General features: G+C 41.9%; 1 long non-coding RNA gene across 1 annotated transcript; it reads right to left on the bottom strand.

The window, feature by feature from the left end:
* Positions 1 to 9,871: 9,871 nt before the first annotated feature.
* Positions 9,872 to 18,402, bottom strand: LOC149815289 (uncharacterized). The gene is made up of 3 exons (XR_016428080.1): positions 17,796 to 18,402; positions 16,157 to 16,314; positions 9,872 to 10,312 (listed from the first exon to the last, which is right to left on the bottom strand). It is a non-coding gene; the product is annotated as an uncharacterized LOC149815289 (long non-coding RNA).
* Between the last annotated feature and the right edge of the window lie 4,429 nt (positions 18,403 to 22,831).

Below are 22,831 nucleotides of genomic sequence, written 5' to 3'. Positions count from 1 at the left end.
ACCAAATCTCATCTTCCTAAAAAAAAAAGGACAGAGAGAGACCATTGAAATTTCTTTTTCTGCAAAACAATCCACATTGGCATCCAAATGCACTTGGCCCTTACTTTGGTGAAGTACACAGGGACTTGTGTTTTTCCCTCTCCAAAGCACGTGGGACCCACACCTCTCAAAGTCTGTTGCCAACAATGGATTTTTATTTTTAAAAGTAATTTACAGATAACCACTCAACGTATCAGCTCTTTACAAAGAGCTGCCTAATATTTCTGCTAACTACATTCAACTGCCACATTGTATGAATACAATTCAAATGCCCGCGCCTACATTTACTCACTGTCACTGACGGCACAAAATGGCATTTTTATCCTTCTTTTATTGAACAACACAACTGATATCATCGCACCGTCTTTTGTTAAACCAATCAATAGTGAGAGCATTTTTGCCCACGATGGCTTTGTTTATCTGGTATGGGCAAGCCTTGAATGTCACCAAGTTGATGGGATATCACAAGTTCAAAATCCACCGATGGTGTCCCCTTGCTGCAAGGTCGAAGTTGGGTGTGATCTCCGGTGGACAAGGAGCTGCAAGGTGGAAGCTGGGTGTGATCTCCGGTGGACGGGGGGATCTTGAGGGTTTCACCAACCAGAGGCCAGCGAATGTGAGGTAGGTGATGAGAGTTTTTTTTTTCATGGATCATCCAAAAAATAAATGAGGGCGTTTTTATTCACTTTTAGATAAAACAGTCTGGCGACATTTTGCTCCTTTCTTTTTTTTTACCCAAAGTTAGTGGACCCACGAGAATCTTCACAGACAATTTGTCTCTGAGATTTTTTTTTCCCTCAAACATCCAAGTGCACCCTAAAGGCTCTTTTGTTTCATTCTCATTGAAATGAAAGGCTTTTCATGAGAATGGGCATATATAGATTACTATAAGATCTTGCTAGCTCAGCCTTCCCATGAGAATATGAAAAATGTAGGGGGTGGAAAAAACTAGGGCCCATTTGTGCCTACACGACCCTTTCTTACCATGATATTTTGATGTTTATTTCACTCACGATGGAAAAGGAGTGCCAACTCTGCAATTTCCCATGAAAATTACATGAAACAAACAGTCCCTAAAAAAAAGATGGAGAATTGCTAGAGTTGAATGTGGGATAGGATAATCTGCCAAAAAAGTACAATAATTATGGACATAGAATACCAGCCCAAAAAAGCAAACACGTGAATTGATGTCATGGAACAACTGCTATTATGTTTCTGCTATATTGCATCCAACCAAAAGGACCTTGGGAGATAATGCCATGCTTTTGAGTTAACCTCAAATACTGAAAAAAACAAAATTTCAACAACAATGAATGGTGGGCCTTGATTCTGTTGAAACAAAAGTACAAATGGAAATGTGAATTCCTCATCAAAACTTAAAGTTGTCAAACATAGGGACACATGAAAGGAAGAGAGTTATAAGAAATTTCTTTAGTCATTTTTTAACTTGGTTGTAAAGGCATTTTAGTCATTTGGTGTAACTTCCCTTTTTTTTTCCTTTCTTGCCCTCCTTTCCTAGGGGTGGCAATCGTGTCGGGTTGGCGGGTCAGCATACCTCAACCCGAACCCGACCCGTTTATTAAACGGGTCGACTGTGGCAAACACGAACCCGACCCGTTTAATAAACGGGTAACCCGCCAACCCATTTAATAAATGGGTTGGGTCGGGTAAACGGGTTCTCAGGTTCGCGGGTCGGGTTGGCGGGTCGGGTTGGCGGGTTGGCAGACGGGTTGGCGGGTCGGGTTGGCGGGTCGACCCACCCGCCTAACCCGTTTATTAAACGAGTCAGGCGGGTTGGCATACCCCCAACCCGAACCCGACCTGTTTAATAAACGGGTTACGCGGGTCGACCCGTTTATTAAACGGGTTGGCTTAATCCCAACCCGAACCCGCCTAAGAGGCGGGTTGGCGGGTCGTGTCAGAAATTGCCACCCCTATCCTTTCCTGCATATATAACTGACACGACACGGTTGGAAGCTTCGTTCATCCCTTCCATTTGATGTCATTATTTTTTTTTCATTTCTCATGAGATTATAAGTCTAGGGTTTAAAGTTTAAACTTGCCCTTCATACAAAAAAAAAAAGAGTTTTGAGAAGAGCTGGACATGACAGTTCCTACCATTTTGAAGAAGTGCATCTTAAAAAAGATTGTTGCCTTTGGGAAGATCTCACGATATCTTCAAAAATCTATTTTTTCTCAAGAAAATGTGATATTTTCAATTTTGTAAATATTGCATTTTTTATGGCCAGCGAAATTATCATGTTAAATTTGTGATATTTTCAAAGTATTGGCGATATTTGTGACTATGATAAGAACAAGCCTAAAAAATTTGTGTGCTTCCTATTCAGTAAATATTTGGGATTTTGCACCTCAATCTTAATGCAGTTATAATATTGGATGAATTGAATTTGAAGTTATTGGTGGTATTGAGTTGGTTGGATGCCTAAGTCCAACATCTACCAGACTACCAGCCCCCCCTTTTCTGAGCTCAGTCATTTGACCAATTTAGAGTCTTGGATTGTGTTGACTCTTCAATTGTTCACTCAACTATTTTTGGGCTGGTTTCTTTTTGTCTTATTTATGCATTTTCATTAAAAAAGCTTGGCAGCCAATTACTCTCTATTTGGGAGCCACTGTTGGAGAGGAGATGAGAGGGGTGATGAAAGTGGAGATGAAAATTGGTTGAAAATGACTGGTCTCTACTCTCTTCTCCGCTCTCAACACCATTCTCATCTCCCAAATCGAGGTTCTCAAACACCTGTGGAGGTAGGAGGTATTAATTAAACCCGCATTAAATATCATCTCCCCTCCCATTTCTGGCTCCACAATGCATGCTACTTTTGCTCAATCTTAACCTCAATACAGAGAGTTGCATATGAAAATCTCACCAAGCGGAGAATAATTTTTCCCATGCAGAGAATGTTTGACATTTAGCAAAGACAATAAAACTGTCACGGGCCTATTTCCTTCAATGGGCCAGCGCGGCGCGACGGTCCTTCCTTACCGCCGCAAGCCTACTCGTCAGCTCGCTTGCCGGTCGCGGAAGCTTGTAATCAGAGTGCAAGAGAGCAAGAGAGAATAGAGGGAGAGAAATTGCAATCACAAGAAGCAATCACAACGAGGGTGAACAAAAGAAAGCTCAACGCATTTACTTCATTCACAATTTTGCCCGCAAGCTATTACAGTTCAAGTATACGGGCTGCCCCTTCGGGGTATTGATTCACCTGAACCGGGCAGCTTACATCAGACTCAACAAAAGCAAAACAGACTCTAAGCGCAACTGTACACTGTAAGTCGCAAGGGAACATGCTCCCCCCTTCAAATCATGCGCCGTCCTCGGCGCCATCTGTTTCGTGGTAGGCCCTCACTTCAGTCGGGTAGCGGCTGTTCATTCGAAATGCAGACTCCCACATTGGTTCCGTTGTTTCCTCCCACTGCACCAAGTATTTCTTTGCTTGTCCCAAGTAGTTGACCTTGTGGCGAAGGATCTGACTGAGGTGCTTCTCGACCCGTTGTGCTGCCGGGGCCCTCTGCATGATGGGAGCGCGTTGCGGCACAATGCGTTTCGGTTCTCCATCATCTGGATGAAACTGCTTGAGGTTGCACACGTGGAACACCGGGTGCACCTTGAAGTCTGGGGACAACCCCAGCTTGTATGCCAGCTTGCCCACCTTCTTTGTGATGGTGAAGGGTCCCTCATACTTTCTGAGTAGTCCGCGGTGCCGCCCACAGAAGATGCCTGTGCGACCAGGATATAACTTCACCAACACTTGGTCGCCAACTTGGAACCCTGCGGGCCGACAGTGTTTGTCCGCCCACTTCTTCATTCTCTTTTCCGCTTTGTGTAAGAATGCTTTCGCTAACTCATTTTGCTCGTGCCAGTCGCGAACAAACTGATAGGCGAATGATGGTCTTCCCTTTTCCTGTGTGGCAAGAGTGTGCGGGGTCAGTGTCTGCTGCCTCGTGGCTATCTCGAACGGACTATGGCCTGAAGACTCGCTCTTCTGTAGATTATAACAAAACTGTGCCACATCAAGGAGCTTCACCCAATTTTTCTGATTGGCACTAACAAAGTGCCTAAGGTACTGCTCCAGTATCCCGTTGATACGCTCTGTCTGCCCATCTGTCTGTGGATGGAAGCTTGTTGAAAACAACAACTCAGAGCCAAGTAGCCGAAATACTTCACGCCAGAACTTGCCCGTGAAGCGAGCATCGCGATCACTCACAATGCTCTTTGGTATGCCCCAGTGCTTCACCACATGCTTTACGAACAACTCTACAGTCTTCTCTGCAGGGCACTCCTTGGAAGCTGGGATGAAGGTGGCATACTTTGATAAACGATCCACCACAACCAAAATAGAACTGAGGCCCTCTACCTTTGGCAGACTAACAATAAAGTCCATGGAGATGCTATCCCAAGGACGTTCTGGAATTGGTAGAGGCTCAAGGAGATCGGCAGCCTTCTGGTTTGTCCCCTTATCTTGCTGGCAGATGAGGCATGTTCGCACATACCCCTCAACGTCGTCTCTCATCTGCGGCCAATAGTAGCCGCGCTCAAGGAGTGCTAAGGTCCGCTCCTGACCAGGATGGCCGACCCATAGTGTATCATGGCACTCCTTGAGTAGCTCTCGGCGAAGGCTTCCCCACCGTGGTACAAAGATGCGTCCCCCTTTTGTTACAAGGAGGCCATCCTGTAGCCAAAATCGTCGAGTCTTCCCTGCCTGCGCCAGAGAAACAAGGTGTTGTGCGGTCGGATCCTGCTATGTACCCTCGCGGATGCGGCTCAGCAATGCACCCTCCAAATGCACTTCAAAAGACTCCGCACGTGCAACTGCCAGTTCAGCCCTACGGCTCAAGGCATCCGCCACAACATTGGTCTTTCCAACCTTGTACTCCAAGGCAAAGTCGAACTCAACCAAAAACATCTGCCATCGAGCTTGTTTAGGCGTCAACTTCTTTTGTGTCTGAAAATAGCTTGAGGCCACATTGTCCATCTTGACGACGAACTCGGCACCCAAAAGGTAGTGCCGCCAGGTCTTGAGGCAATACACAATGGCGGTCATCTCACGTTCGTGCATTGTGTAACGCCTCTCTGCATCCTTTAGCTTACGACTCTCATATGCGATCGGATGACCATCTTGCATAATAACTCCGCCAATGGCAAAGTCTGAGGCATCAGTGTGGACTTCAAAGGGTCTCGAATGATTAGGCAGTCGCAGCACTGACTCCCTCACTAAGGCTTTCTTCAAGCCATCGAAGGCATCTTGGCACGCTCCTGTCCAGAGCCATACCTGATTCTTCTTTAACAAATCTGTGAGGGGCACAGCAATGAGGGAATAACCTTCGATGAAACGTCGATAATAGTTTGCCAAACCAAGGAATGACCGCAATTCTGGCACTTTGCTTGGCGGAACCCATTCCTGGATGACCCTTATCTTCTGCCCATCCATACGCAGCACACCACGCCCCACAACGTGGCTAAGGAAGTTGATCTTCTCCTGTCCGAAGAGACACTTCTCTCGTTTGACACAGAGGTCATTCTCCTTCAGCACCTGAAACACTGTTCACAAGTGCCCGACATGTTCCTCCATGTTGCTGCTGTAGATCACAATATCATCCAAGTAGACTACCACAAACTTGTCTAAGGGTAGAAGATCTGGTTCATTAAAGTCGTGAAAGTGGCTGGAGCATTTGTCAACCCGAATGGCATTACTAAAAATTCGTAAGCACCATAGCGTGTGACGCAAGTTGTTTTCGGCTCATCACCTTCGGCAATCCTCACCTGCCAGTAACCCGATCGCAGATCTAGCTTGGAAAAGATACAGGCACTGCCTAGCTGATCGAACAAGTCCGCTATCAATGGCAATGGGTACTTGTTCTTCACCGTGATCTTATTCAAGGTACGATAATACACACATAATCGTTTAGAGCCATCATGTTTCATCTGAAAAAGGATCGGGGCACCAAATGGGGCTTTTGATGAACGAACAATGCGTCCAACATCTCGTCTAACTGCCTGCGCAGTTCCTTCAGCTCAGCTGGCCCCATACGGTATGGAACCATCGCAGGAGGCTTCGCTTTCGGGGTCAACTCAATCTTGTGGTCGACCTCGCGTCTTGGCGGAAGACGCTTTGGCAATTCCGGGGGCATCACTCCCCGAAACTCCTCCAATAGTGGGGCTAGGGTCGGTGGCACTGCTGCTTCCACCTTCCCTTCTTCTGCGCGCACTGCCACTAAGAATGTCTGCTCCCCATGCTTGACACCCTTCTTTAATTGCATTGCCGACAACACTGAAGACTTGCCTTTCTGCGTAAGGCACTGCACTGTGTGGGACAGGTCTGACTCCATGATCGTCAGCGTGTTGAATTTTGGCAACATCATAACATTCTGGCTTCGCAGAAACTCCATACCCAAAAATCATCTTGAAATCGTCCAGGGGCACCACAGAGAAGTTGGCTTTATCGACCCAACTTCCCACTTGAATAGCCACATCCCTTGCTTCACCAAGGATGGGATTGGCCTCAGAGTTTACCGTTTTAATGGTCCTCTGCTTTGGCCCATGCTTCAAGCCCAACTGTTCTGCCTCTTCCCGCGAGACAAAGTTGTGTGTGGCCTCGGAGTCTATCATTGCTGAAGTAGACTTTCCATTCATAATAACTTCAGCGTACATGAGTTTCTTACTGACCTGCATGTTTTTAGCCGCACAACTTCTGGCTGCATTGATCGATCGCATGGCGCCCATCCTCGGTTGCATGGTCTCAGTGTCACTGTATTCAGTATTGCTGCATTCTTCCTGTGCAGCATTGGCTTGCCCGTCGTCCTTTACAAGGCGCTTTGGGCATTGCCGGACGATATGTCTATCACCACAGAACCAACATGTCACAACCACACCCTTGTTGTTGTTATGCTTTGTGTAGTTCTGTTTCTTTTCGGATTGATGGCGTGTCGACGCCTCACCTTTATCGTTGCGCTACTCATCCTTCTTGCCTTCGTGGTCAGGCTTCTTCCCAACTTTGGTTGATGGGGTGAAAGGCTTGCGCTGAGTGTCAACTAAGCGCTCAGCCGCCGCATATGCATCTTCCAAAATACGGGGGTTGCTCCTTTCCACTTCAGACTGTGCCTATGGTTGAAGTCCCACAATGAACCAGTTGAGCATGTCGTCTTCTGGCATATTAGGTATCTCCAGCATAAGCTTCTGGAATGTTCTGACATAGTCTTGCAACGAACCAGTATGTTTGAGCTCACGAACCATCCGGTAAGCCTGTCTCTGCGCATTTCTTGGCATGAAGTAGTTGCACAACTCTACTTTGAAATCATCAAAGGTGTCTATCACACATTGACCCCTCTCCATGTCATTGCGCTTCCGCCTCCACCAAGCGATAGCATCACCATCAAGTAAGGCCGCTGCAGCCTTGATCCTCATATCTTCGAGGGTCATATTCTGGATATCCAAGTAGTCTTCTACTTGGAACAAGAAGTTCTCAATGGCCTTGCTGTCACGAGAACTATTGAATTTTGCAGGTCTAGGTACATCAATCTTTGATGGTCTCTCACCATTTCCGCCATTTAGGGTTACCGTTCGCTGCAACATACGATTCCTCAACTCAAGATCGGTCACTGTAGTCGTCAATGAAGTGACCTTCTCCATTAGTAAGTTCACCTGCTCTTGCAGGCTCGCCACCACATCATTCAATCCATTGAATGATTCACATGCGCGTGAAATCGCTTCATCATGCAAAGTCACATCTTCAACCAGCTTGTTAACAGTTGCAGCCAACTCTTCTTGGCCCCGAGGTGAACCCATCTCCTCAGCTTCGGCAACTGCCTTGCCTTTGGTGTTGCGCAAGTGTTGATAAGGCGCCACGATGTCTTGCTCACAAATCGCAACCTGTCGGCGTGTCTGTCGACACCGACTCCGGAGTCCCTTCCCCAGCACGAGAACGAGCTCTGGTACTACTTGTCACAGGCCTATTTCCTTCAATGGGCCAGCGCGGCGCGACAGTCCTTCCTTACCGCCGCAAGCCTACTCGTCAGCTCGCTTGCCGGTCACGGAAGCTTGTAATCAGAGTGCAAGAGAGCAAGAGAGAATAGAGGAAGAGAAATTGCAATCACAAGAAGCAATCACAACGAGGGTGAACAAAAGAAAGCTCAAAGCATTTACTTCATTCACAATTTTGCCCACAGGCTATTACAGTTCAAGTATACGGGCTGCCCCTTCGGGGTATTGATTCACCTGAACCGGGCAGCTTACATCAGACTCAACAAAAGCAAAATAGACTCTAAGCGCAACTGTACACTGTAAGTCGCAAGGGAACAAAAACAATAAATTATATTAGTAATTTTAACTTCTTATGACAATTATCTTTTCTGCTTTTTGACAGAAAAAAAATAACTGCAATTAATTTATGAAAGAATAACTTTACTGCCTTGATTACTATTTAATCAACAATGCAACTTGAACGGAAATGAATATTTTTTAACCTTTGTTAAGAGTTACTCAGAGCATGCTTGCACGCACTTTGCGAAAGTGATTCTGATTTACTTTTGAATATCTCTCTATAAAAAACTGGAGTTACTTTCGTAACCCTGAGTATTCCCTCTCTCTAAGTTTGAGAATCATTTTCTTTTTTGAAGCATTCACTCATACAACAATGAGATCATTTTCTTATGTTTGCAATTACATGAAAATTTGTTCTCTTGGCAACTAAGGGCATGTTTGCTTTGGTCGCATTGACGAGCTATCACACTTGAGAAAGTTGGTCACCAGGCTTGTGGACAGCTTTCTCACATTTCAAGAGAGGAGCATTAATTCTCAAGTAAGAATCACAATCACAACTTTCACTTTTTTGTTTTTATAAAAATTTGAGAAAGTGTTGTAACTGTGATTTACATTTAATGGATCTTGAGAAAATCTAATTTTCACAAGGCTTTGCAAACGCGTGCCCTCTCAGAGGGAGAATAAATGATTCTCACATGCGTGTAGGGGTTGTCAACGAGTCGGGTTTGGTTCGGACCCAGATGAAACCAGACTCAAACCAGATTTGACATGATGATACCGGGTCTGAACCTGGGTTTAATCGGATCCACCATAAGAGAAATCATACCCGGATCCTATAAGAACTACATGAACCAGACCCGGTAAAGTACTATTTTTTTGTCATTTTTACATTGAAAAACTGCAGATCTTAATTTCACAAACCATACCTGGCTCCATGTATTAATTGGATTCTTGGGGTCTGATCGGAATTCTTATCAGTTTTTTTTTTCTTATTTATCACCAAACTTGACCTTATAAGGTTTGGTATGGGTCGGGTCCGGGTCAAACCCGACACATTGGCACCCCTGCATGGGTGTAAGCCAAGGTGCCTTTAATTGAAAATTGGGGAAAGATCTCTTGATGAACATGACACGTAGATTCGTACGGTCCTCTCGTCATAGGTGGTTTGGCTTTTGGATGGTACAGATAATAAGCCACCAATACTTTTAAAGCTAATTGATGAAACACTTGTAAAAAATTGGACCCTTTGGGGGCTTTTCAGTGAGGGAGGATCATGTGCATTGTGATTGCACACTTTTGGCGTGTTGCTCCACCTCACCATCTTCAGAACACAGAATACCGCATGCCAACTGTGAGGCTCGACGGCAGTTGGTAGATGATCAGGTGCAGCAGCACGCTAAAAGTGTGCAATCACATCGCACCTGATCAGCTCTCCCTTTTAGGAGGGCCAACTATTCAATTCTCCCAACTTGATCAGAGGCTGTTACTTTTAAACATAAAAAAGTCTGGAGTTTTTTATAGTCGTTTTCATCATCAACAATAGATAAGGCCTAAATATTAGTGGCGTTTACATCAACTTGTTTGAAACTAAGGAGATTATACAATTTTTTTTCAACATTATTATGCCAAAGATCGTCATTTAGCTTTAAGTATGAATTTGTGCTTAAGACTTTAGCTCCAGTCGTTGAATAGCCATGCTGGTCCTAGCCTGCTACTTTATTCTAAGAACTCCAGTATAAAAGGCTGGATCCAATTGGATTCAAGAGGGGGAGGCTCCATTCTCAAATCCGAAAGTCTCTTTCAAGTTCCAGATCCGAAGGGTTTGGCACAGTGGGATGGGACCTTGGCCGCTAGTCCGATGGTTTGTATTCAAATCCCATGGGCGTCATCCCTTGCACATGGCGACTCTTTGGTGGCAAGGGTAGCCCCATGAAGTTTTACCCTGTCATGCAAAGCCAGCGCAACTAGGTCTCTAATCCTGGGGATGGTTTCTCCCTGTAAATATCAAAAGAAAAACACATGTTAGAATATCTAAAAACATGCGACATTCAAGAGAGAGACACATCATGTCTCTTTCATTCAAAACCATCATGCTTTCTTCAATGAAATTAACAATGTTGAGACATTCATGACATCAGAGCATGTTTAGGTGAAGTATCCAATAGCTTAATAATATTAGAAAAATTGTTGACGTTTCCCGTATTCTTGCTGTTTTCTTTTTCTTTCAAAAATCAGAAAAAAAAAAGATTCAGTCTTTCTTATATCTATAATACCTTCTTTTTCTGTATTTTTAGTGAATGGACCAATATTTTCCTACTCTTAAAAAAAAAAAGAGTGCAAAGAAACTGAACAAGTGACCAAGATACCCTACCAATAGAAATAAGCAAGGTAGAAAAAAAAAACATTTATTTGCATCATATGGCACCAACTTTTATTAGCTAGGAACTTAAAAAGTAAAAGAAAAAGGTGTTAACCTTTAGTTGCTCCTAAGGATGCTAAAAAAAAAAGAATGAACCAAAAGAGAGAGAAGAGATTAGCGAGGGGTTGGGTAATCTCACCCCTCTTTACTGTAGCTCAATACAAGTGGGACACACAGAGGGTGGGGTTTGTGGTCCTAAATTCTGGGTGAGATTGCTAATGCGTTTTACTGGATCCTCTCTCACCAAGAGAGAGAGAGAGAGAGAGAGAGAGAGAGAGAGCTCAAAACCATCATCAAGAATCTTGCCAAATTTCTAACATCAAGAATCTTGCCAAATTTCTAACCTCATGCTCATGTTTCAATAATCATGCCTACCACGGGGTTGTCCTTGTCGGTATGGTTGGTTCAAATTTCAATTGCCGCCTTGCATTCCAGCCTCTCATATTCCATTCACGCAGAAATTATATCTGTGGATTGGCCTGTCCAGTTGGAGAGAGTGTTGCGTGTGCATCACCCAAACACGCATTGTAGCTACGGTGCATGTTCTGGAGTCCCCACTGAGTGTCGCATGACGCTCAGTGAGCGTGTAGGAGGAAGCTGTACACTGTCGTACATCAACTTGACAGGATGTACGACTCTCCCGTACACCCCCACATAGCGCCACGTGGGGGACCCAGAAAGCTACATTGCATGTTCCTAGGGGAACATATAACCTGCTCAATGTTGTGAACATATAACCTGTAGCTACGGTGCGTGTTTCGGAGTCTCCATTGAGTGCCGTGTGACATTCAGTGGAGTGTAGGAGGGAGCCGTACATCAACCTGCGGGATGTACAACCCTCCAATACACTCTCACGTAGCGCCACACGGTGCTAAGTGGGACCCAGGAAGCTACAGTGCGTGTTGCGTGTTCCTGGGGAAACATATAACCTGCTCAATGTTGTGAATCGTTCTGTATCAGCCTAAAATGATTAAAAAAATTATTGCATGTCAATCTTAAATTAAAATTTATTTTTTGAAATTTTTACATTTATTAAAAAATAACATATTCAGGCTTCCAGCGTTACGATGAGTATCGGCCGATACTGATAACATTGGTCGAGTTGGTCAGAAAGGGAAAAGAAAATGATAACATGGTGGGAGATGGAAACGGAAAAGAGGTTTTTGAGATGCATGTGAAACCAGAAACAGGAAATGAATTGGGAAAAACAATCAGAGAAAAGAAATTCGTTTTATCACGATGGAGATATAGATGAGGAGATTAAGGAGAGATGGAAAGATTATTTTGATAAGCTATTTAATGATAGTCATGCTCAAGATCTTGGAGACTTCTCCATTCCTTTTCATGAGATAAATCGTGACTTCATGCACAAGATTCAAAAGAAAGAAATTGCAGAGGCTTTGAAGAAAATGAAATCAAGAAGGGCAGTTGGCCCAGATGGTATACCTATCGAGGCTTGGAAATGCTTGGGAGAGAAAGGTTTAGAATGGTTGACAAATCTTTTTAACTTGATTTGGCGAACAAATAAGATGCCTAATGAGTGGAGGAAGAGTACTTTGGTGCCTTTATATAAGAATAAGGGTGATATACAAGATTGCACAAACTATCGTGGTATAAAACTCATGAGTCATACTATGAAACTTTGGGAGAGGGTGATTGAGTCTAGGTTGAGGAAGGTTGTCATGATATCGGAGAATCAATTTGGTTTTATGCCTGGAAGATCAACTATGGAAGCTATACATCTTCTTAGACAACTTATTGAAAGATATAGAGAGAGGAACAAAGATTTGCATATGGTTTTTATTGATTTAGAGAAGGCATACGATAGAGTACCTAGGGACGTTCTTTGGTGGACAATGATGAAGAAAGGTGTTTCTCTCAAGTACATTAGTATAATTAAAGATATGTATGAAGGAGTAGTAACCAATGTCCGCACTTGTGGAGGGGTGACAACCAATTTTCCGATAACGGTTGGGTTACATCAAGGATCTGCTTTAAGCCCTTTCCTATTTGCGATAGTGATGGATGAGCTTACGAGATCAATTCAAGAAAATGTACCGTGGTGTATGTTGTTTGCTGATGATATTGTTTTGATTGATGAGTCTAGAGCTAGGGTTAATGCTAAGTTAGAATTATGGAGACAGACATTGGAAGCTAGAGGTTTTAAGTTGAGTAAGAGTAAGACTGAATATATGGAATGTCGGTTTAGTAAGCAACGAAGTAGGGATGGGAGTGTAGTGAAGCTTGGTGAGCAAGATATACCGGTGAATGATTATTTCAAATATTTGGGATCCATCATTCAAAAGTATGGAGAAATTGATGGAGATGTAAATCATAGGATAAAGGTTGGGTGGATGAAATGGAAAAGTGCTACTGGAGTGCTGTGCGATCGTAGAATGCCATTGCGGTTGAAGGGAAAGTTTTATAGGACGACTATTAGACCCGCTTTACTATATGGTACGGAATGTTGGGCTGCCAAGAGACATCATATTCAAAAAATGAGTGTAGCTGAGATGCAGATGCTTAGATGGATGTGTGGAAATACAATAAAAGATAAGATTCAGAACGAAGAGATACGTAAGAAGGTAGGTGTTGCACCCATTGAAAATAAGATGCGAGAGAATCGTTTACGGTGGTTTGGACATATTCGGCGAAGGCCTAATGATGCTCCAGTTAGAAGGTTGGAGAAATGGGAAAATATATTAGTTAAAAGAGGTCGGGGTAGGCCTAGGAAGACTTGGATGGAGATGATAGGAAAGGATATGAATGCTTTGAACCTCACCGAGGACATGGCGTTGGATAGAAATGATTGGAGGAAAAGGATTCATGTGGAAGACCCAAAATGAATTTCTTTTTTGGTTCATATCGCTGACCCCAATTGTTTTGGGATGAAGGCGTAGTTGTTGTTGTTGTTTGTTGTACGATGGAGATATTCTGGTTGGCCGGACGAGGGTGAGCAAACGGGTTCAGATTTTTTCTCACTGATCTGTATTGGATGGGAACATTAACCTGATCACTTTTAGATTTGTGTTAGTCAGTGTCAGCGGTATGAGCTTGATGTACGTATTCAGAATATGATAACGATGAATTATATATATACATATTGTTTTGAAATTCCAGCTGGATTAGGCAGACCGACCGACGTGCACTTACTCTAAGCCCCATTGGTAAGAAATTATATTTTATAATAGGCTTTAGATGGATTTGATGGAGGACATTTTATTTTTATTTTTTTGAAAGGCAAGTAGGGTTAGGCAGCGGCCCCCATGTGTCAGAAGGATTCGATCCTGGGTCTTCAGCTTGACTATGGACCTACTAAGCACATGGGATACCACCTTGGTGGTAATTTTGGTGGAGGCGAGTTACTGCGACCGATTCAAAGAGTTTCCAGCTGCAATGCATATGAAGGCGCGCGATTCAAAGAGTTTCCAGCTTGACTATGGACCCTGTTGTTTCGTTTGCGAGACGTTTTTTCATTGGAAAATGTCTGTGTAAGGATCCTTTGTTGTCTATGGGATATGTTTTTTTTTTTTTTTGCGCTCATGCAATTCTTTATACTGACAGATCTTACATAAATTTTCAATATAATTCGGAGTAATCTCCAAGCATTTCCATTTTCCTCTAAACAAAATGTGAAACGGGAAACAGAAAATGAATTGGGAAACGAATGGGAAAAGTTTAACAGGAAGAAAGAACTCACCAAACTTATTTGTCAAATATGGGAAACGCATGGGAAACGAGTCTCCCAAATGTGGGAAACGCACGTTATCTTATGTTTCTAGTATATCTTTATCTTCTAATTTACAATATCTTTATAATTAGTGGCCATGTTACCTTCCTTCTAAACGTGCATTTGACAACTTGATCTTGGTCTTTATTGGAGAACGTAAGGCTGGGTGGTCATGTCCTCAACCACAAGTTTTACTTCGCATTGAGGCGAGCCCATTAAGTGACCAGGTTCTTGGTCAGGGTTTTCCTTTGTCACACAAAAGAAAAACAAAAAAGACTACTTGATCTTGGTGATAACCAAGTCCAGCTTAACCTGGTCAATTAGGGGTTTCCTTTGTCACACACACACACACACACACACACAAAAAAGACTAATACCCGAGTATGGTGACAAATAAGAAGACCCGAGTTCGGACCCAAAGGTCCGATTAATACATGGACCCAAGTATAGTTTGTAAAATTTTATACCAGACCCGACCTAAGTTATGTTAAGATCCAGAGTTTTTCAATATAAAAATGATAAAAAAGTATTATTTTACTGGGTATGGTCTGGCACTACAAGAAAGATGTGTATTAGCGACGGATTCAATCCGTCGCTAACGCGGTTAGCAATGGCTTAGCGACAGATAACGTCCGTTACATAATTCTAGTCGCTAAACTGCAACAAAATTTATCTGTCGTTAATCCGTCGCTAATTAGCAACGGATTAGTGAAGGATAACGTTCATCGCTAAACAGTAATTGGTTTGGTTTTGTGACAGATTATATTTCGTCACTAATCTGTCGCTACAATAGCGACGGATTAGCGACGAAATATAATTAATCGCAAAACATCGAAAATTCATCGTTGAATATTAGCGTCGGATATATTCTGTCGCTAATTGGTCGTCAAATTTAAAAAAAAAATTGAAAAAGAACCTCGAGGCGTGCGCCTCAAGCCGAGGCATGCACCTCAAGCCGAGACGTACACGCCTTGAATTTTTTAGTCAAATGAGAGTCAAAGTCTTCATTTACCAAAAATTAAGATTTTTTTACGCAGTTTTAACTAAGCTGCTAGTAAAAAATCAAGTCTGATCCATAAGACACTGGGTCTCAAACATAAGCCCAATTTTTTTTTCTTCCGAGGGGCGCTGCCCCTCACGACCCCCCGCCAGGGGCGCCCCCCCCCCCCTAATCTCAGTAAATGTTTGATATACCTTCTTCAGTACGAACAATGTCTTCTATACATTGTTCATACTCCTCATTGTATTGCCTGGACAGAGCATCCCATGATTTTCTTGTGCTGCAAAATCAGTCTTTCAACCATTTCAAACATCAATCAACATATTCTAGGTGGTTGAAATAAGAAGCCATGTGAATGTTATTACTATAAGAGAACTGGAATATGGCAAACCAAGTATAAGTGTAAACCTATCATGCAGTCCACTGATTGCGTTTAAGGAAAAGGCAATTCTAACATCAGACCAATTTTAAGAAAAAACTATCCTGTTATGTTGTATCGAATAGAAGTTACAAGCTTGAAATCCAATAAAGCACACAAGTTGAGGAAGATGCAGGCTGCAACTATAAATATACTCCCAAAACAGAATAAATACATAAAGTATCACTATTGATGGATAATATGCAACAGGGAGTTCTCAAAGGATAAACAACTACCAGCACTATGATGTGACATAAACAAAATCAGTGTACCTTCGTCTTAGTTTCACAACGAACATCCAGTTGTTGCAACCTAAGGGTGAGAGTTCCAGAAAGCTGACTACCAAGAAACCAAGGCAGGCAATGGCATCCTGGCCCTAGTACCTCATCAAACTTTCCAAATCTCATTGATATTTCCCATGGTTTACTTTCTGTAAAGAAACATATTGAAACCATGGAATGTTAGAAAAAGCACATTGAGATACAAGTTTAGAAGTCTTCAAAGATATATATCCTATTTCAGCATCATAAAATATTAAAATAATCATAATAAACATATCTAGCTACATCAAATAATTGAGAACAACACAACACCGTAAAAGATGGTTCAATAAATTCTAGAATCACTTATATGTGATAGAAAATCACAAGGAAAGTTAAAAAAATCTCCAAAAGTGAACTCTAATGAACAAGATACAACTTTAGATTAGTTGCAGAAAAAAATACTCTAAGCTCTATGTAATAGTAAGAGTTCCAAGTAAATTTAAGATAGTGATTTAGTTTTTGTTTTTGGCAACAATCTTAAGCCAGAATACCAAGTTTCTTCTTTAGCAATATGTGTGCTCACTTAAGCCATGACCTATTTTCATTGTTTTTCTGTTATTCCCTTGTCCCTAATCTTATACTTAGAGAATCAAAATTGCCGACTAAAGCACCCACGGACATTACGAAGCCCTTGTATAGCACCTGCAAACAAGGCACTTTTGTATGAATACAGTTTCATCATCTGCATAGGAGGAGTGCAATCAAGATTCCAAACAGAAGCTGATCCTGATTGCCCTAAAAAAGTTGTAAAAGCCCGGCCTGTATTTGCAGAATTTGAAAGATTTGAGTTTGAACCATTTAGAGTAGACTGCAAAACAAAAGTTCAACATCAAGCATGACCGTGTGTTGCTAACATCTCCAACAACATAGAACACAAAAAATGTGATCGCTAAGAACAAAAACAGTTCATTACCCACAATAAAACAATATCGATGAACACAAAGTATACTGAATCAAATTCCAGTAAGCATCAGTTCATATATTTAACATACAAAAACCTACTTTGGTTTAAAACGTCCAAAATTAAACGAAAAATTGAAGACATTTTTACATTTGACAATTACAAATGGGGAAAAATTAGCACCCAATGCGATAAGCCCAAGGAATTCGTCCAGTCACAAGGGTTTCTAGATATATTAATCATAACAAAATGAAAACTCAAACATGATCACCAGCCAGAAGAAATTGAAACTGAAGGGCAATATAAATGCGGAAGTAAAGTTTGTGTGAGTAGGTTTTCGCGCCACATACTTTCTTCTACAAGGAAATCTCATGCTTCATAGATTACGATTCAAATTCCCATTATTTATACAGATGAAAGAAGATATTAGCTACTAAACCCCCAAAATCACACGAGCAAACTAGGCGAATTATCAACACTTAGCAGCAGGGCATCTCTTGAGAAGCATTAAAAACAACAACAACAACAACAACAAAGTAACTTATTCAGACTCAAGTGAAAGACAAGTTTGGGAAAAAATTACAAAAGAGATCAAACAGAAACCCTTTTCATGATTCTCGATGCGATAATGGTTCCCGAACAGGAAAAAACTAAGAAATAAGAATAAAAGGAAGTTCTTTTTTTTACCTGAAACAAAGACGTCGCCATACTGAAAAAAAAAACAATCTATCCAACAATCTGTCTATATGTCTCTCTATTTGCGTGGAAGGAGATTTACAGAAGACAATAAATCGACCGAAGGCGAAAAACCCTAATCTAGAACGGGCGCCGATGATCTCCGGTCCAAAAAGCCTTCCCCTCTGAAATTGAAACGACTACACCGGTGATGGGGTGAACCAGGCATCATCGACCCGCCCTCTTCCTCCGGGAAGCAAGAACGATCGATCGATTGGCCAACCCGTCTGCAAAAGCTATGTGAGGGAAGGGACAAGGCGAACGCCCAGGAATCCGAAGCCTCGCAGAAAAAGGTACTCCGCCTCTTCGTACCTCCGATCAATCACTGAAATCGACGCAGAGAACGTTGACGACGACGTCGTCACCTCCATCCCTTCCCTCGCCCTCTCCGCCATCGACCTAACCCTACCGGCTTCCAGCGTCGGCAATGGAGGGTTTCAAAAGAGAGGGGGTCGCCAGAATGACGTGGCGACTATGCACCCGTGAAAAAGAAGGGAAGGGAAAGGAGAGAGGAAGGAGGGGAAGACAAGAGACGGCCGGCGGGGGTCGGCGATGATGTGGCTTCGATCGGTTCGTGGATGACGAAGAGAAAGGAGAAGAAGAGAAGGCGCACGTGTGTGTGCAGCGACTGCGCACAGTGAAAAGGGGAAAAGTACGATGGGGGTGAAAAAAAATTTGCGCTAGGCAATAAATCAAAATTTAGCGTCTGAAAAATTTTGTCGTTAATTAGCGACCGAAAAATTTTGACGCTCATTCATCTCTAATTAACATTTTCTTGTATTGAGATTTGGCGACAGAAATATTTCGTCGCGAATTAGTCGCTAATTAGCGATGAAATTTTTTTCGTCGCTAATTTTGCAAATATTTCGAATGTTAGCAACGGGTAGTTTTCTCTCACTAATACGTCACAAATTTATGATAAAAAAGATCCGTCGCAAATTTCCATCGCTATTTAACATTTTTCTTGTAATGTGGGTCTAGTTCATATAGTTCTTATCGGGTCCGAGTACAGTTTCTCTTATAGTAGACCCGATTAGATTCAGACTCGATACCATACCCAAAAATTTGATCCAAGTCTGATTTCACCTGAGTCTGAACCAAACCTGACCCGTACACACCCTTAGTCACAAGGATACTTTAAATTTATTCACACGTTATATCTCCTAATACACTTAATGAAAAATTATACAAGAATGGTGTGTCGAACACCCATCGGGTTGCCCAATGGCAAGGGGCTTTGGGTGAAGATGCTGACCTTTTCATCCCAGATTCAACTCTCACCAGGTGTGTGGGTGCCTTTAACTGGTGGTCTCCATAAGAGCTTGAGTGTCAGTGACCCCACCTGAGGTTTACTCGAAGTTCTCGGTGAGGGTTCCGAGTCATAAAAAAAATGGTGTGTCGAATGTCCTTTTTACCGTGTCCTTGTGGCATAGAGTGTATAATTGTGTTTGAATAAAGAGGAAAATAGTGTGTTTAAAGAAGTGCAATCAAGTTCAATAGTTTCAATGACTCGGTTTAGGAGTAGGAATCACACAGTGGGTTGTAACCCAGTCAAACCGACCCGTCTGGGCCAAGTCTCAAAAGCTCAACAAAAGTCTAGCTCATGTAGACTAAGACATCGATAGCCTATGTGTCATCTACACTTCTATAAGGCGCAGACTGACGGGATGGCCCAGTTCACCGGCCTATTGAAGAACCCTGACCTGGTTGACCTGCCCATGGCCCATTGACAGGGCTGAACCTGTTGGATGTAAGAAGAGATGAGAAAATAATTCAAAGAAGAAAATAATTTGGGAACCTCTTTCTTTATGGAGTACCTTTGTTTGGACTTTGATGATGTGGAATAGTCCCATATTGATGAATCACAAAATGGTGGTGGGGTTTATATCCTACTTGGTGATTCAATCATTTGTTCCAAGAATAAAGGAGATGAAATGATAACCACACATACGCCTGTCGAGCCGGGTATGGGTATGGGTATGAGTACAAATAATTGACCTTTTAGGGCCATATTCATTAATCTAAGTTCAATATTCTTTTTGTCCCACATTAATTATTTTATTTGGATTAAATTAAGGGAAAAGAAAAATATTTAATGGATCTCTTTCACGTCTTTAATAACAGTTCAAAGATTATAAAACATGGTTAGAGGGTTATGATTGCGAGAAGAAGAATTATCCTAAGGTATTTTTTTTTTCTTTCCTTGAAAAGGGGAGTTCTACAACAGTTGCTCCCAGAAGATGTTTAACATGTATATCATGTTGATTTATAATCTGTTTTGCATCATGATATTGTATGTGAATATAACAGGCACAAATCGACGGGATGGCCCAATTGACCAGCCAATTGAAGAACCCTGACCTGGTTGACCTGCCCATGGCCCATTGACTGGCTGGACCTAAGGGATTTCTGGTGTTCAAAATCCCAGCCTTGGCAGTCCAAGCACAGATCGGCTAAGTCATGGACTACCAGCAGACTTCCCTCAACCTCGGTTAGATTACTCATCCCAACTTTCTGAAACAAGTTTCAAGAACGATCTTTCTGAAACGCTACGCACATCAAATTCTCTAAAGATGGGAAAAATACCAATAATCACACCAAATTCAAAAAAATTGATAATTGAAAGTAACAAGGAAAAGTATTTTTTCAGTAGCTGTCAAACAAACATACCTCATTTATTTGCTTGTACACGGAATATCATTTTCCAAGCTTTTAAGCCGCATTTGAAAATTGAATCCTTCTATCATATAAAAAGAATGAGATGCACGGAGGAGAAAATTTTACCACTAATTTTCCACCTATTTAGTGTGGACTTTTTCTCATATGTAATATTTTTCTTTCTGATAACAGGAAAAAAAGAATCATTGGTTTCTTGAATGTTTCATTATGGGCCAAATAGTGCTACATTTACAGTGGTGTTTAGATGCTCACTGTGTAAAACTTCACTGATTACTCTCCCATGCCCACCAAGGATAGTTTTCCGTTGGCTTTGGCACTGCAGCAAGGGATGCACGCATCCTGATTATCAAAATATATTTTAATGCGAGCATACGAGTAAACTAGCAACCGAGCTCAAACGAGTTCGATAGCATTAGATGAGCTGAACAGCTCGTAAATGGCTCGGTAAGATTCAAGCATACGAACCTAAATGAGCAACCAAGCTCGCACGAGTTTGCGAGCATTAGACGAGCTAAACAGCTCATAATTGGCTCATTAAGATGCGAGCATACGAGCCTAAACGAGCAATCGAGTTCAAATGAATTTGTGAGCATTATACGAGCTGAACAGCTCGTTAAGATGACGGGCCTAAACGAGTTGAGCCGAGACGAACATGCATTGTTCGTACTTTTCTCACTAAGGTATGCCGAGCCAGCTTGTGATCAGCTCAATAGCTAAATAAGCCAAACACAAAGGATCTTTGGACGATCTAAACCGAGCCAAACGGCGCTCGTTTACCAGCCCTAGTCACATCTCCCGATTGTAAAAACCACCCACACACATATGTTGATGAATGCATGCACACATATATGTACACGCTACACACACTCAGACTTGTTCAGAGTTTATGGGGTGTTTGATTTGCCGACATGGGAGGACAAAGACATCATGTCCTCTCCTGTCGGTAGACAGTGCTGGACAAGGACAGAGGGGACATGTTTTTTTTTTTCTCTTTTTCAAAGTTGCCCTGTCTTCCTCTGTTCCAGGGGGAGGGTGGAACACTTTACAGCAAAATATGTCCCAAATGGATGCAAGGGAGGAGTTGTCCCAACCATCTGCATGTTCAACTTCAACATTTGTGTGGGCGCCCGGGTGGGTGTGGGCTTAGGCAACATGTAAACGGGTCGGTTGTTATCAGATATTCAATCTGAATCTAACTCCAACTAGTTGGCGTCAGTAAAGAAAATCTAATCCGATGACTCGGATTTGGTTTAGAATTCTACAACCGAATTCAACAGATATCGGATCCCCATTGATATTCAAATCCGAACAATGGTTACATGTGACCCAAATCACCCAAATTTCTTGTTTTACCCTTTTCTGCCCCCATAGGTTTTAAGTGTTTTATGATAGATCTGAACCGTTAGATATGTTTAGCATGCTCGATTTAGTGGGATCAACTCTTGGAACATATTTTTTTGATGAAAAAATATATTTTTATGAGCCAAAAAAACTGGTACCTTCATAGCCATTGATTTTGAATCATCCAAAAAACCGTATACAGGTCAGATTCTTGCCAAAAGCTGGTTTCCACTAAACAAAACCTATAGATCACATCTATTGTGTTAGATGTGAAAAAAAAATACTTAAAAACTATGATCTTTGAAGGGGCCTAGTGAGACCTAATGAAAAAGAAGGTTAAGGAAAGCATATATATATATATATATATATATAAAGGCATCTAAGAGATCAATGTTGTCTGAATTGGCTGATTCGCCTGTCATGGAAATTCATTTCATAAAATACTTTTTAAGGAGTTAAAAAAATTGTTTAATTTTTAAATATTTTTGTTTAATACCATGTTTCATTTTATGCTAAAAAGTTGCTGATTCACAAATGATTCGATTCAGTTTTTTTTTTTAAAAAGAAAACAATTCACCTACAAAACTAATTTTGACAACATCGAAGAGGTAACATTTGTGGATTCCTTGGCTATGATAGTGCGACCTTGTCATCTCTCTATCTCATTGGACCCCATTCCTTCACAAGTTCTGCTAATATTCAGGGTCAAATTTCTCTTTTTTCTTCAGGAAAAGAAATTTTCTCTCTATTATTTAAATAGAATTCCCTACCAATTGGAACAAAGCACCCCACTTTTGTTGGAAAAAGTAACCATCATGTAGGGCCTGGTTTTAGTTCATGACTTGGGGAATTTGACCTATGTTTGGTCCTCCTCACTGTATATACTTCATGACACTTCTAGAAAGCCCAAATGATGAGTATAATATCCCAAACAAGTTAGCTTATTTGAAGTCAAAACCAGTGTTGTA

Source organism: Nuphar pumila, chromosome 15, assembly GCF_984573655.1.
Source record: "Nuphar pumila chromosome 15, dmNupPumi1.hap1.1, whole genome shotgun sequence".
Classification (NCBI taxonomy): Eukaryota; Viridiplantae; Streptophyta; class Magnoliopsida; order Nymphaeales; family Nymphaeaceae; genus Nuphar; species Nuphar pumila.
This window is presented reverse-complemented; position numbering and strand designations above follow the sequence as displayed.